Raw genomic sequence first — 14,383 nt, 5'->3', positions numbered from 1 at the left:
ATGGAGGGTTTACAATTAAGAAGTAACTGTAATAATCAAAGTTATAGATTACATGAAATCGATGTAGATTCTTTTATTTTGTCAGCTGCTCAAGTTAGCAGTACTAATATTAAAGTGTCCCTTCTTTGACAGGTTCCCAGCTGTATTGTGTGGCTATTTTATATTTTTGCATCACATTTGGTCCATTTTTCATAAAATTGTGTTTTTTGGCAAATTAGTGACAAATCACTAAAGACGGAAGTTAGAAAATAATGGCAGACATTTGAGTTTCAGATTTTATACCCTTCAGAAAAGTCATACTAATGCAAGACCTATTCTATTATCTTTGTAAGTTTATTAGAGCAATATTTAAAAATTGTCCTTATTTGTGGGCATTTGTCCCACTTCTGTGTATGGCTTTGTCCAGATTTCTTGCTCTGAGGTTGAGAGGTATGACACATGTGTCAGGGCCATCACAGTCAGCCAGAGACATTTCAAATTGTGACATACTTGTTGCACCCCACTCCACCATGTACTGACTCTGGATGTGTCCAAGCAAGGCAAGGAGTAGTTATGCAGTGTAAATGTGCAGTGTGTCCCCCCATCCAAGGTAGACACAAGTACTACAGTGGCTTTTCATCTGTCCTTGATTTTGCAGAAAGGTCTGGTTTCTGTCATATTTTTGTACTGTTGATTTATGCTTATTACTCAAAGTGCCTGTTGCTCTGTGTTTAAGTAGCAATGCTTTAATGACCATAATGTAAGCTTGTCTGTGATCATAAGATGCAAGTAAGCTTTAATAAGCATACTGTTAAAGAATTGCCAACATTGAAAGCCTTTCTGTTGTTGCCATGCAGAGAATACTTGACTAGATAATGTATAAGCCTTGGGTATTAAAGGACAGGATTCCATTATTTTAAAAAGCTCATTACACTTGTTGGAGACTTCCAGTCATCTCTACAGACTTTACCCGTAAACTAAACAGAATGCCAATCATGTGTGGTCCATAACCTGTACAGTAATCCTTTAAGCAATGTATCTTGAGCTTGTTTCTTGTTTGCTTTTCATTTTTTACTTACATGTTTTCCCCATGAAACAAGTAGATAGTAGTCAGGCAGCAGGTCTTTTGTGGATAAGAAACATTTTTACAAGTGGGGGCATCACAGAGATTTCTACTTTCAGCATGTTACTTGGCACTTTAATAAAGCTGAATATAAATTATAATTAGAACTGCAGTGCAAGGAGAAGTGGTTTGAGTTGAGTGCTTCTGGTTTTGCTTATACTTGATTTTGACTGACATTCCAGTAATGTATTTAAAAAGTAATTTATTTTTTCATGCCTCACAACCTTTTGTTTCCATCTAGATATTAAGTAAGCTGTCATGCAGCCAATGCATTGAAATATTTTTATTCTTCTACACTTATTTTTGTCTTGATTGGACTCTCATAATGATGGTTTGCCATGCCACCCAGGGGAGTGTATTTAATTAAAGTTAGTTTTTGTGGTTTTGAACATAGCTCCTCCCCTTTCTGGTTGGCCACACCCCTTCCCCTTGACCCCACCCATTCAGCTGGCTCCTGCAGCCCCCCTTTGATTTGAAGTCACCAGCCGCCCCTGAGTGAAAGAGCCTTCTCACAAACAGGCCCACCTGAAACAAGACATCAAGATACTCTTACCAAGTTTAAAAAAGTCACTTTCTGTGCAACTTTTCAAGGAAGTTGCTTGTAAATGCTTTTAGTATAATTGATAAACTATTCAAAAGGCTTAAAATTCTAAAAATGTTTACTGTCTCTCAACAGACTGCCTTGCTATTTAACTCTTCTTACACCTGTGTTATCTTTAGTCATTAGGCCTATCTTTATAAATCTCTATTTTTTTAACTCACTTCCATTTTATTTTATTTTATTTTATTTTATTTCAAGGATATTCAATTTTCAACCTTAAGGAAGCAATTTCATACTATATTGAAGCCCATGTAAACTGATAAAACCTAATGTTAATCTGATAATTTATTAGAAATGCTTAAAAACTATATAACACTTTACCTTATAATTACTGTATAATTGTATACAAACTTTCTAAAGTTTTGCAACTACATAAATGTAGTAATCTGCCATATCTTAAGTATATAACAAGCTTGCTTGCACTGTTTATTGCCTCTGAGCCCAGGTCATAGCGAAAAGCAGTCCACCTACCTAGTTACCAAGTAGTAAGTAAATAAAATGAATAGGTTCACAGGTTTTTACTAGGCAAGCATTACAGCAAGCCAATAGCTGCCAAATCACAACAATTATCATTACTTGCTTTTTCTGTCGATAATGGCCTGAAAAGACAGACCAGGTAAATTTACAGAGCCTAATTCTCTCATCAAAGTTAGCTTTAAAAGAGTTAAGAAACTACACTGACACATAGCTGGAGCTTACTCCACAAGTAGGAATCATGTGGGAAAGATAAATATTGACACGAACAACTAAAACACCAAATACAACAACTAACTCAGAAAAGCAACAAACAGCCAGCCGTTCAGGTTCAAACTTCTTTACTCTAATGTAACATCTGGTACCTCAGCATTTTGCCTTCAAAAGATAACAATCATTCAGTTGAGCCTACATTTATTCCCAGTGTCCCTGCTTTCAGTAATTTAAATACATGTCATTTTAACATATAATTTTACAAAAAAAATTTGTAAAAAATTTTACTCCAAATATATTTATTACAGTCTTTATCCATCTAATCATATATATACCCAATAAACAATGTGTGAGAACATCCTAGCAGTTCTTGAATTTGCAGAGCATCCTTATTTCTTTTGTTTTTGTTGTGTGCCTCATAAAAATAAAAAAAAATGTGTTTTTGTACAAATCATTGAGAACTGCAGTCACTAAAGAATTAGACAGTTGAGTTTCAGGCTTCATATCCTTTAGGAAATGGTTCATTGATTAGTACTAGGCTAACTGCCCTTTTGAGACCATTTCAAGCCTAGCCAATTACTCCATGTGAGAGTCATACCCTGCGCCTTCTGTGTGAAAGGTAAACACCTTAATCATTATGCCAACCTCAAGACATCATTTTTCTTTTTTTTTTTTTTTGGGGGGGGGGGTATTTCCCTAATTCTTAAGCTAAGAAGTTAAGAGCTTGGCTAATCATTGACAGCTGTAGTGACTAAATAACATCAGGTAGTCGATAAAAGTCTGATGTGTGTGTGTGTGTGTGTGTGTGTGTGTGTGTGTGTGTGTGTGTGTGTGTGTGTGGAGGGGGGTGTATCTATGTGTGTTTATGTAGATGGATGCACATATCTCAAGTCTTCCTGATGTCAGAAAGAGTCTATGATATTTTGGGTACATTCTTCATCAAATATGGGGTTTTCTGCAATTTAGTATTCATGGAAAGTCAAACCATCACAGTAGAGTATGCAGAGCTTGAGTAATTGAAATGTGTTTGCAGAGAGTTATGAAAATAATGAAATATTTATGATATTTGTATTACTAATCAAAATAAATCTGATAATTTACTTGCTAGGGAGGGTTTCAAAGCAGTGGATATTAGACAAAAAAGGACAATAACAAAAGTTGGGTATGATGCACATATCCAGAGATACAACTGTTTGTTTTGCATGTAAGCTATTAATATTAAGAATATTTTAACATTGATATTAATATGTCATGAATGGTAAATCCTGCATTATTGAAGAAGTTGGCTTCTCTAAGGTGAAATAATCTGTTAGGCATGCTCAGTGAAAAAATCAACACGGGATGAGCAGGGCTAGAATTATTGTGTTGGCAAAAAATTATGAAAAATATGAAATACTTCATGTTTCCCTTAATGTATAAACAAGTAAATGTCATATGATCATGTCGAGGCCTATACAAGTGATGGTTGTTACTAAAAACAAGGCATTAACATGTGGTGGGCAGTATGAAGGCATCCACTCACAAGTGTTATTAAATACAAAAGTTAATAATATTTGCAATACTCCATTATTATGAATAATATCGCAAGGGTTTTATGTTGTACAATGGGGCATTATGTGCTGAGGCAGTGAATGCAGTATGTGACAGAAAATGATACTAACACTTGGGTAAGAAAAACAGTCTGACATATAACTTTTTATTTGATGCACACTTTAGTAATATTAGCATTATTCTAATATTCATAGTGACATCTTTTGAACACTAACTCATGGTAGAAAGCGACATGACATCTACAAGCTGGCAGAAATGGTATACAACCATAGTGAAAATATTACTAGGAGATGCACAGGGCTTTAGTTACTGAACAGTTACTGCAGAAGGTTATAAATATTATGGACTGTGTCCAATATTTTCATTAGTAAATTATACGTGGAGTGGGATACTGTCGCATTATGAGGAAGGTAAGAAATAGTGGCTGTTAGAAAAGAAATGATAAGGACACTCGGGTAAGGCAAATATAAGCACAGATATAATGAAGTGTTTTTGATGCACTGTTTTAACAATGGCAGTATTCTAGTATTTAGCCAAATATCTCACAAATGGTTGGTCATGCATGATGGCACAAGGTATCATCTAAAAGCTGACATGATTTGCTGGACAAGCACAGTGAAACAGTAAATTTGTGGGATGTACAGGCCTACAGTTATATAGGGGTATTTGTAAAAAGGTTCTGAAAAATATTATGCATTTTCATCCTTATATTAGCTATGCAGAAAGGGAGAATGGCCATGTGTGGGGTAGCATTGGGAAACTGTGGGTATTAGTTCAAAACTACCATTAAAACATGACTAGTAATGTAATGGCACCCAGAGATACAAATAATTGTTCGGAAAAGCAGTTATGAATATTATCTATATTTCCACATCCAAATTAATATTGTAAAAACTGTCTGCCTTATGGTACACAGTTTTGCCACAGATAGTTACCATCTAACATGCATGGTTCTGTAGATTAATGTTGTTGTTTTGAACTATTGGTAAAATATGATATATATATATATATATATATATATATATATATATATATATATATATATATATATATAGTTTCATAGTTTGGTACTAGGCTATCTGCCCTGGGGCATTTATAAGCCTAGCCATAGTGAAGTGGCTTTCGCCACCCCATGTAATGGTACAAAAGTGTACAGAATAGATTTAGAATACTGTGCCTCTGTCTAGTAGTGACACAGTGAAGTCCCCCTTACATAATAGAATTAGTTTACTGTGCCTCTGTCTAGTAGTGACACAGAGATGACCCCTGGGGTAAACCTACGATCTCCCATCCAATCGTCAAGATTTCTCTTGAAGAGAGTCAGTGAGGGGCTCTGCCTAACATAAACTGGGATTCTGTTCCAGAGTATGGGAAACCTCTGAGTTATGAATCTGTCCCTCCAGCATGTCCTATTCATATTTGTGCTGAGGTTCAAATCTTTAGCTCTCGTGGTTCTGATGGATTTGGATTTTTTGAGGTGGAGCATGTCCATCAATTCCTGATTGGACATGGCCTTGTACGTCAGGCACAGATCACCTCTGAGTAGGCAGTATGCTACTGAATAGAGTTGGAGTTTCTTTAGTCTGGCAGCATATGACATATGTTGGAGACCCTTGATCCTCTTGGTGAGGTACTTTTGGGGTCTCTCTAGCTGTTGCAAGTGCCGGGTGAGGTACATACCAAATGGGGCATTGTACTCAATCATGGGCCTGATAAGGGAGGGGTACAGGGGCACAATGACCTCCTTTGATCTGGATGTAAATCCCTTCATGATAAGGTGGGCAAGGTAGAAAGTCTTTCTAACCACTTTGGCAACGTGGGTGTCAAATGAGAGGTCACTATCGACTTGGGTCCCCAGGTCTCTGATTACTTTTTCTGTACTCAGTGGGTTACCGCTTATGTGATAATTTGTGGGCACTTTGTTTTTCCCAAAGGGGATGACTATACATTTTTTGGCATTTAGTTTAAGGCCATGACTCCGGCACCAGTTGTCCGTTTCAATAGGATGTATGTGTCAGCTGGTGTATCGACTATGGCGCCTAGTTTGCAGTCATCTGCGAACTTTGTCAGCCACAACCCTCCCATGTTTGCTTTCACATCTGAGAAATAAATGTCGAACAAGAGGGGTCCCAGGACAGAGCCATGTGGGACACCACTTGTCACTGGCTTTGAATCTGACATGGCTCCAGCGATTTTGACTTTATGGGTTCTATCCTTTAGCCAGTTTGCCACCCATCTTGTGACATATGGATTTACATTTAAGCTGTTGAGCTTGTCTATGATGCCAGAGTGGGGTATTGTGTCGAAAGCTTTAGCCAAGTCCAGGTAGGCTGTATGGACTGCTTTGCCCTCGTCAATGGCTCTAGTGACTGTTTCGAAAAAGTCAACCAGGTTTAAAATGCAGGATCTGCCTTTTACAAAGCCAAACTGGGTGGGATCAAGTGTCTGTAAGTCCCCAATGTCTCTGTTTATTAGTTCCATAATGATTCTTTCCATAGCTTTGCAGACCAGGCTGGTTAAGCTTATGGGGCGGTAGTTACCAGGGTCAGTAGAGGTGCCTCCTTTGTGGAGTGGGACTACTGTTGCTGTACGCCAGTTTTCAGGTACATATCCTGTAGTAAGGCTAAGGTTAAATAGCATTTTTATGTGCGGGTTTAGCTCCTCTTGGAGTTCACGTAGCACGCAACCCGGGATACCGTCAAGTCCCATTGATGCTGTGTTTTTAGCTTTGCTGAGGGCGGTTCTCACCTGGACATCTGAGATGACAGGGAGGTTACATTCAGTTGGGATAAGTATTTCTTCTTTTGGGGGTGAGGGAGGGGAGAAATTTGCACTGAACCTGTCTGCCAGAATGTTGGCAATATCTGTGGGTTCAGTGTATTTTTTGTCATTGTGAACTAGCTCTGAACATATCTGAGGGTTTCCACCCAGGTTTCTAACATAGCTGAAGAAGGCCTTGTGTTTATCTTTAGTGTCCATAGTGATTTTTCTCAGAAAGTTGGCCTTGGATGTTTTTATGAGAGAACGTAGCTTTCTACTAGTGCTGATCAGAGATGCCTTCTCTTTATGGGATTTTGCTCTGTCATGCAGTAGCTTCCTTCTTTTGTTATACAATTTGTTTATGGCTGGGGTCCATCAGACAGGATGCCTGCCCTTGGTGGAGAGGTTCTTGGTTTTATTTGGGATTGCATGATCCATGCATTCTTGGAGATGTCCATAGAAAGCATTTGTGAAGGATTCTGCATTGTGGGATGTGGTTTCCACTGTCCCAGTGGGCTTAAAGGATACCATCTCAGTTTTAAGAAGTGTAAAGTCGGCTTTTGAGAAGTTTTTCACTGTAGTCTTTTGTGTTGGGGGTGGAGGTGGGATATTTATATCCAGGGTGATTAGTTTGTGGTCAGATCTCACTAGTGAAGGGTATACTTCCGGTGTGGAGCACTTTGTCCCCATGTTTGTGATGATCAGGTCTAGTATATTATCTCTCCTTGTGGGAGAGGTGACTAGCTGTTCCATTGCATTTGAATTTATGAATTCCAGGAACCTTTGGGTTAGGGTGTTTGGGCTAGAATAATGCACCCAATCTATGTTAGGGTAGTTGAAGTCTCCCAATATGATGGTGTTTGGTGAGATATTCATATCCTCCAATGTCTTCAGGAAGGCTGAGTGGGGTTCCTGAGATTGGGAGTGTGGTCTGTAACATGCTACCAGTTGTATAGCAGTTTTGCCTATGGTTAGTTGCACCTGGATGGCCTCTGATGCTTCATGTGTTGCCACTAACCTGGAGGTGTGGGTGTCCTTAATGAATATGGACACTCCCCCTCCCTTTTTGGTTTGGCCCGAGTTTTGGGGCCGAAAAGCATGATACGAGGTATAGCCTGGTAGTGCTGGGGTGCTCTCAGGAGCCTTGAACCAGGTTTCAGTTACTGCACACACATCGATGTTCTCCATACTGAGGAGTGCTTCGAGTGCCTGCATCTTGAGATTTAGACTTCTGGCATTGAGCAGCATTACCCTTAATTTTTTTCCATTTTTGTTTTCTAAGGGGGTGGGTTTGTCTTTTGAGCCTTGCCTAAAAAAGGCACTATGGGGGAGGCAAGAGCCTTAGCCAATATCCGGAAGCCCAGTGGTGACAGATGCAAGCCGTCCCTTGCGAAGCAGCGTGGCTTCTCCAGCATGTCATCCCAAGCAGACAGACATTGGATCCCCCTAGAATGACACCAGTATTAGTATATATATATATAATTTGCATTAATTGTGAACTATCACAAAACAGCAGTGTGCCACCTACTCTAATCAGTTGAAAGCTATTGATCAGATAAACAGTTCAGTCAGTGATATATTGAGTCTGCCTTGCATGGTTACAAAAATATAACCATTTCCTTGACCGTAATGCTAATAATTTTGGGGAGAAAAAAACATTTTATTCTTTAAATTTGCTATGTAAATTCAGTGCCACCTGACAGACGTTTGATACTAACACCATTGTGTAGTCCACTGTCTAATGAACAACTTTTATATTTTGCATTTTTGTAACACATATAGTTTATGAGATATTGCAAGTTATGTCATTTGTGCTTGTAATAGAGGATTTGGGAGAAAACTCCGGAAGCAAGTGATTTCTTAGCATGAATGACTTCATGAAACCAAGGGATTAATTAACCTCCTGCTACTCAGAGCTAAGAGCTATTATTACAATGTGAATTTAGGTCACCAACATTACAAACATAATCAACCCCCGACACCCCCTTAACTATATGTACCAACTCCAAGATCACACTATAGTGGGGAAATGGGCAAATTAAAAAAATTTAAAAAAGGCTTCCTTCTTTTGCATTATGTATCATGGTACTTCCTAGTTGTTGGCCAACTATGGCCATTTGATGTTTTTTTTTCAGAAAAAGCTGTTTTCAGTAACATGTTTTACATGTTTTTTGAATGATATTGAACTGTTCCATGCTATTTATTTTTGGTAGCTGAACAGAGACCCCCCTGAACAAATGCCCAGCATTTGTATCTATGATTCAGCACTAGAACCCAAGCAGAAAGTTACATTAACAAGACAAAATACTGCTGGAGATGCTTTCTTTTTCACCCATCTTGAAAATGTGGAGCTCTACTTTCCACCCCAAGTAAATTAAAAAGAACAAACTTTTAAAACAGATCTTAAACATGACAAACCTGGATATTCCAGTGTTCATCTCCAGGATAAAATGCATAGATAACTTAATTGATTTTATGCAAAATGAAAAGCAATAATGTAAATGTATATGTTTTTCTTCATAAGTATAAAGATGTGAATTTTATATTTAAAGACTTGCATAATATGTTTTGTTCATGTATGTCGCTGGTGTACCCTCACTATATATTACTATTTGCCACATAATGCTGTATAGTATATTATTATTATTATTATTAGTCACATGGAGCTTTGCTCCATGACCACCACTGAAAATGCATTCTCATGCACCGTCAGAATATTCTGGTTAACAAATACAAAATAAAATAAATAAAAATAAGCAAACTGCAGCAGCAAGAGCAGCAGTTACAATGATGTTAGTGTGTGTGTGTGTGTGTGTGTGTGTGTGTGTGTGTGTGTGTGTGTGTGTAACATTTTGGGTAACTTATATTTTGGAAGTAAAATACTTCTTCCAACAACAATTATACATACTACATGAAATCTGAAATATTAAGTTGAGGAGCTATTTTGCATCAGAAATACAAAGGATATGTACATACTACTGATAAAGCAAATGCAGAATACTTTAACAAATAACACATTTTCTGACTGCAATAACGCCCTCCAGGGCTGGTGTTACAGGGGAATAGCAGACCTTCCAAGGATAATGAGGCCCCCCACCAACCCCTTTGTTGTTGTGGTGGGCCTCACAACAAAATCTCAGCAGTCTGTTATTTTCCTGTATCATCCACATTTTTGGTCATTATTGTTTGTGCTATCACAGTATCGAAATAAGTACCTACAGAGACCAGCTTCAAAACGACATAATTATAAAGAATGCAGTCAAAGGTGACAAACTGAATACCTGCATGATGATCTCTATGCTGCTGTTAGGACTGTATAAGCTAACGAAAAGGCAGAAAACATTTGTTTTCACAATAAGGAGATGGAACATGAGCTGACAGAAATACAGCATTTATTTCGGCAATGCAGAATAAACTCCTGCATGCATGGTAAAAATTATACTGGACAGTGTGTATATTCCCTCATTGCACAACATGCTAACTTATATGGATAAGTGAGTCATGCCTTGCAAAGTGTGGGGTAACAATACTTCTTAGGTTCATAGGTAAATGATAGGCTAACTGCCTTTGTGGGTCATTTATGCCTAGTCAATTTCCCTTGGTGAGAATTAACCCCTGTACCTCTTAATTGTGAGTTAAGCACCTTAATCATCATGCCAACCCACAACCCAAAGAGAAATAGGTTCAAAGGCATATACTAGACTACCTGCTAAGGAATTAGGCTTCTGTACTGTTTATGAGCAAAACCTATGAATGGCACATCAGTAATGGCATACAAGAAGGATTAATTCAGTCTTGCTCACTCATTGCAAACCGTAGAGATCAGGTGTATAGGTAAGTCATGGCAATACATTTTGAAGGCAGTGACCTGTTGTATTCACAGACACAATTTTAGTTATAATCATATCAAATAACTCTCATCGGGCACTCTAAAGACATGCTATGTGTAGGTTGTCAGTAAACAACTGGCTGTACTCATATCATACAAAACCCAAGTTCCTGATGTTTTCTGTTGTTGTACCATTTACAACTCCCTATCATATTAGCTATCTAAATATGCAAAGTCTGTAAATGTACACTTGTGTATTTTTAGAACAACACTACATATAATTTTATGTTAATGATTTTTTTTTTTTGCATTGCAATGCAAAGTATTTTTTTGTTTGTTTTTTTGGCCTTCTCCTACAGCTGACCATCAGTTCCTTCTTGGGTATGTCCTTATTCACTGGGTCTACTGAGCCCAACAATCCTCCAATGGACTTCCTCAAACCTATGTTCAGGGTAAGTGTGGAGACTAAGGCACCATGAGGTAGGTTTGTATGGTTACTGATGAGAGATCTTTTTTTCTATGACCTACATTTCCAGTCTTTTGAGCATTCCCACAGTATCCTGTAATGGGCTGGGCATACAATAGGTCATGCTGGCATATTATTCCACTTCAGCAGCAACCTAGCCCATACCCCTTCCTCCCTAAAGACAGTGCCCCTTTACAAATCTCCAGATTCTGTGAGAGATCAACTATGTGGGGCACCTGAGTCCACAGCCTTCCCCCCAGGATGGGCACATTCATCATTCCCTTGACAGTACATCAGACTGTTGAGCAGCTAATTAAATCCAGGTTACTTGAGCTGTAGTCAGGACTTTATCTCTCTGTGCTACAACACTAGTTGCACTGTTCTTGAGGCAGCCTTTTGTGCCTCTGTTACTCCCTAAGTACATACTTTATATATTTTCCGTTTAAATAATGCAGGCACATTTTTTGGTATTGTTTTTTTCTGGTCAGAGATAAGTATATGGAAGCCCATCAAGCTGAGGCTATTTGACAAAAAAGTTTCTGACAAAAGAGTTCATAATTTAGTTCAAGACACACATACATCACACAGAGTGTCACTTGGTGGGTTAAGGGGCCTTGGTTTTCTGCATGAGGTGCATGGAACTTCTCTCCTCCTAAGTAACATACTTTTGTTAAAAGTCCATTCAGTTAATAAGTCTTAGTGTATTTGCTATCAATTATACATTTATCCTAAATTTTAACTAAAGATGTGCTTCTTCATACCTCTTAAAATTAAAAGCTTGGATTCCAAATTGCATTTATGATTGTGTTGCATTAAGCATACATCATTGATTTCATATGTTTATAGCCACAATTCTAAAACTTGTGACATTTATTAGAAGTAAACTACAAAGTCAAACACAAAAGGGAAATTTATTAAAATGTAAATCAAATCTTGCCTGTAAATGTATCACATATTTGCTCATTTTGAGTCGCACAGGACATAGACAGCATTAAAAAATACTCTCCATACTGCTTAGGAAGGGTTGTGAATTGAAATCCAGTGTATCTACTGCTCTGTTTGAGAGTCCCAGCCATACAAGAATCCTCTCAGCAACTGACTGGTCTGTGTTAAATTACCTCTTAGACTAACTTAACAATATTTTTAAGCACATGCAACAGGTACTGTTTTTATTTCTGGTTTATTACTTTGTTACTTTTACCATGGCTGTATTGATAAATATTTTATTCTTTAGTTGTACTAAGTTCCTGTTTTTATCAATAGATCATGCAGTACATTAATCTTTCTACAGCAACTGACAATTAAAAAATTAATTTCTTGACCAATTCATTTATTTATTTTTCTGTTTGCATTTGTTTAGCAGGATAGTCCATCCAGGTAGCTGAGTACCCCATTTCTGCAAAGGGCTTGGGGAAAAAGCTTAAAATACAGCAAAATACTATATAATATACTTACAAAATAGCACAGAGAAAAGTCCAGTCAATACAAATGTGTAGAAAAAACATTGTATAATCAAGTATACAAAACTTATAATGTGAGAAAAAAGTAAATAGTCAATGTTGACAATGCATGGCAATGTAAGAGTATGTTTGCTTCATGACAACTTGGATCAGTTAAACCCTTAGTAGGATCATCATCCTTTCTAATTTTTGGTACAAAAGAGGAAAGCTGAGTTAGCAGGCATTCGTTCATTTTAAACAGTACTTTAACATTTCACTGTTTTTGTCATTGTGCAAGGCTAGTGTCACAACGTTCCATTTTGTCATGCATATACAACATCTTAAAATTATGAAGATTGTAGCCTTCTCAGTTCAGCTTCCCTCTAATGCAGTATGAATGATTCAGAAGTTAGAGTGTTGTTGTGATTCTGCTGGTTCCCAAGTGGTGGCAATGGCTAAAATGCCCTTGTGTGGTATGGAATTATAAAATGCTCTCTAGGATTAACACTCACAGAAGTCTGTTGGTCCTTGTGACCTGTAGGTCGAAGAGGTAAAGGTTAAGCTTTGGTGTTTAATTAAAAGCCTGAGAAACCTGGTGCCAAAACCCAGTTAGCAGGCTTTCAGTCTGAGATGGTCCCAGGTGTATAACAAAATGTCACCGGGTGTATATATCAGTTCTGCAAGCTGATGCAGAACTTTGATTAGCAGTCTGTGTTTCTCTTCCTGATATGACATAATTGGATAAGTGCATTGCAAGCTGTTTACTCTAAAGCTGGTACATTTAATTGTCTTTTATTGTTGCAATCATTAAACAAAACTAAACTGTGTTTCATCTACTATGTATTTGACAGTACTGAAGTTAAAAAGCAGTGATGATAAAATTTTTGTTCTACAAAATGAATCATTAACTTCAGAATTGCAGTATAATTTTGTTTGCATTTACACATTAGATAATAAATATATATTTTCACTAAGCTCCTCAATTGATCTTGTTTTAATAAGTCAAATGAGGTTTCTGACATTTGTTAAAGGCACTGATCCTAATTATTTAAAAAAAACTACTTTTTTGGATCTGAAGAGCACTCTAAAGTTGTTTCAATGTATTTATATAATTTCTCAGTGTTTTGTTGTGATTCTCATGACATATGTATGTGTGTGCATGCATGTGTGTACATGTGTGTATATTTCTGTCTGTTTAGGAATACTACATCTGACAAAGTAATCACTATAAATGTATACATTAATACCAGACAGTAAGACGTTACTAGGATTCAGTCTTTGTGCCATGCTTTTCTTTAATGTCTTTTCTGACAAAGTGTAATCCAAATACTAAAACCAATGTCTTATAAAACCAACTTTAAATATCAATTAAGTATCTACACGTGAACTAACAAATACTGTTACTTTACAGATACAGCAACTCTAAATTGCATTTAGAAATTTAAATTTGTAAGCAGTAAGATCAGGATATAGATGTCAACAGTGGAGTTGGCAAACTTACTGGTTGGTATACAGTCCCGACGTGCAGAATTAAAAAAGCTAAACTTCAGGCATAGACTGCATACAGTCACCTACTTCTGGTAAAGTTTGTTGGTGTAGACATACCAAATTCTGGTGTAGTATGTCTTTATTAGAAAAATATGGAATTTTCTGTCTCTCCATTCAGTGGTTTGTGCTATCAGTTCATATATAGAAGCAGTGATTTATGTGGCAATGCATGATGGATCAGCAATGTATGTTGAAACCTCTTTTGAGACATATACCACTCAATGTCTACTTCTATAGAAACATTAAAATGTGGCTATACTAACCATGGAACCAATATACTTAATCAAGGATGAATGGAAATAATCCTGTTCCTTATTACAAGGGGAAAAAACTATGTTACTGAAGGAAAGTATAGTTTTGCTGTAACAGAACTTTGACTGTAAGGAAAAGCAGTGGCATA

At 37.2% G+C, this 14,383-nt stretch overlaps 1 long non-coding RNA gene across 1 annotated transcript in view; it reads left to right on the top strand.

The window, feature by feature from the left end:
- The window catches only part of LOC122802698, a 713,439-nt gene that overhangs the window by 334,804 nt on the left and 364,252 nt on the right, over positions 1–14,383 (top strand). The gene's annotated exons all lie outside the window — the stretch shown is intronic.

This window comes from Protopterus annectens, chromosome 5.part0 (assembly GCF_019279795.1).
Source record: "Protopterus annectens isolate FY-2018-M chromosome 5.part0, PAN1.0, whole genome shotgun sequence".
Classification (NCBI taxonomy): domain Eukaryota; kingdom Metazoa; phylum Chordata; order Ceratodontiformes; family Protopteridae; genus Protopterus; species Protopterus annectens.
Note: the sequence above shows the minus strand (reverse complement) of the source record. Positions and strands in the feature narration are given on the sequence as shown.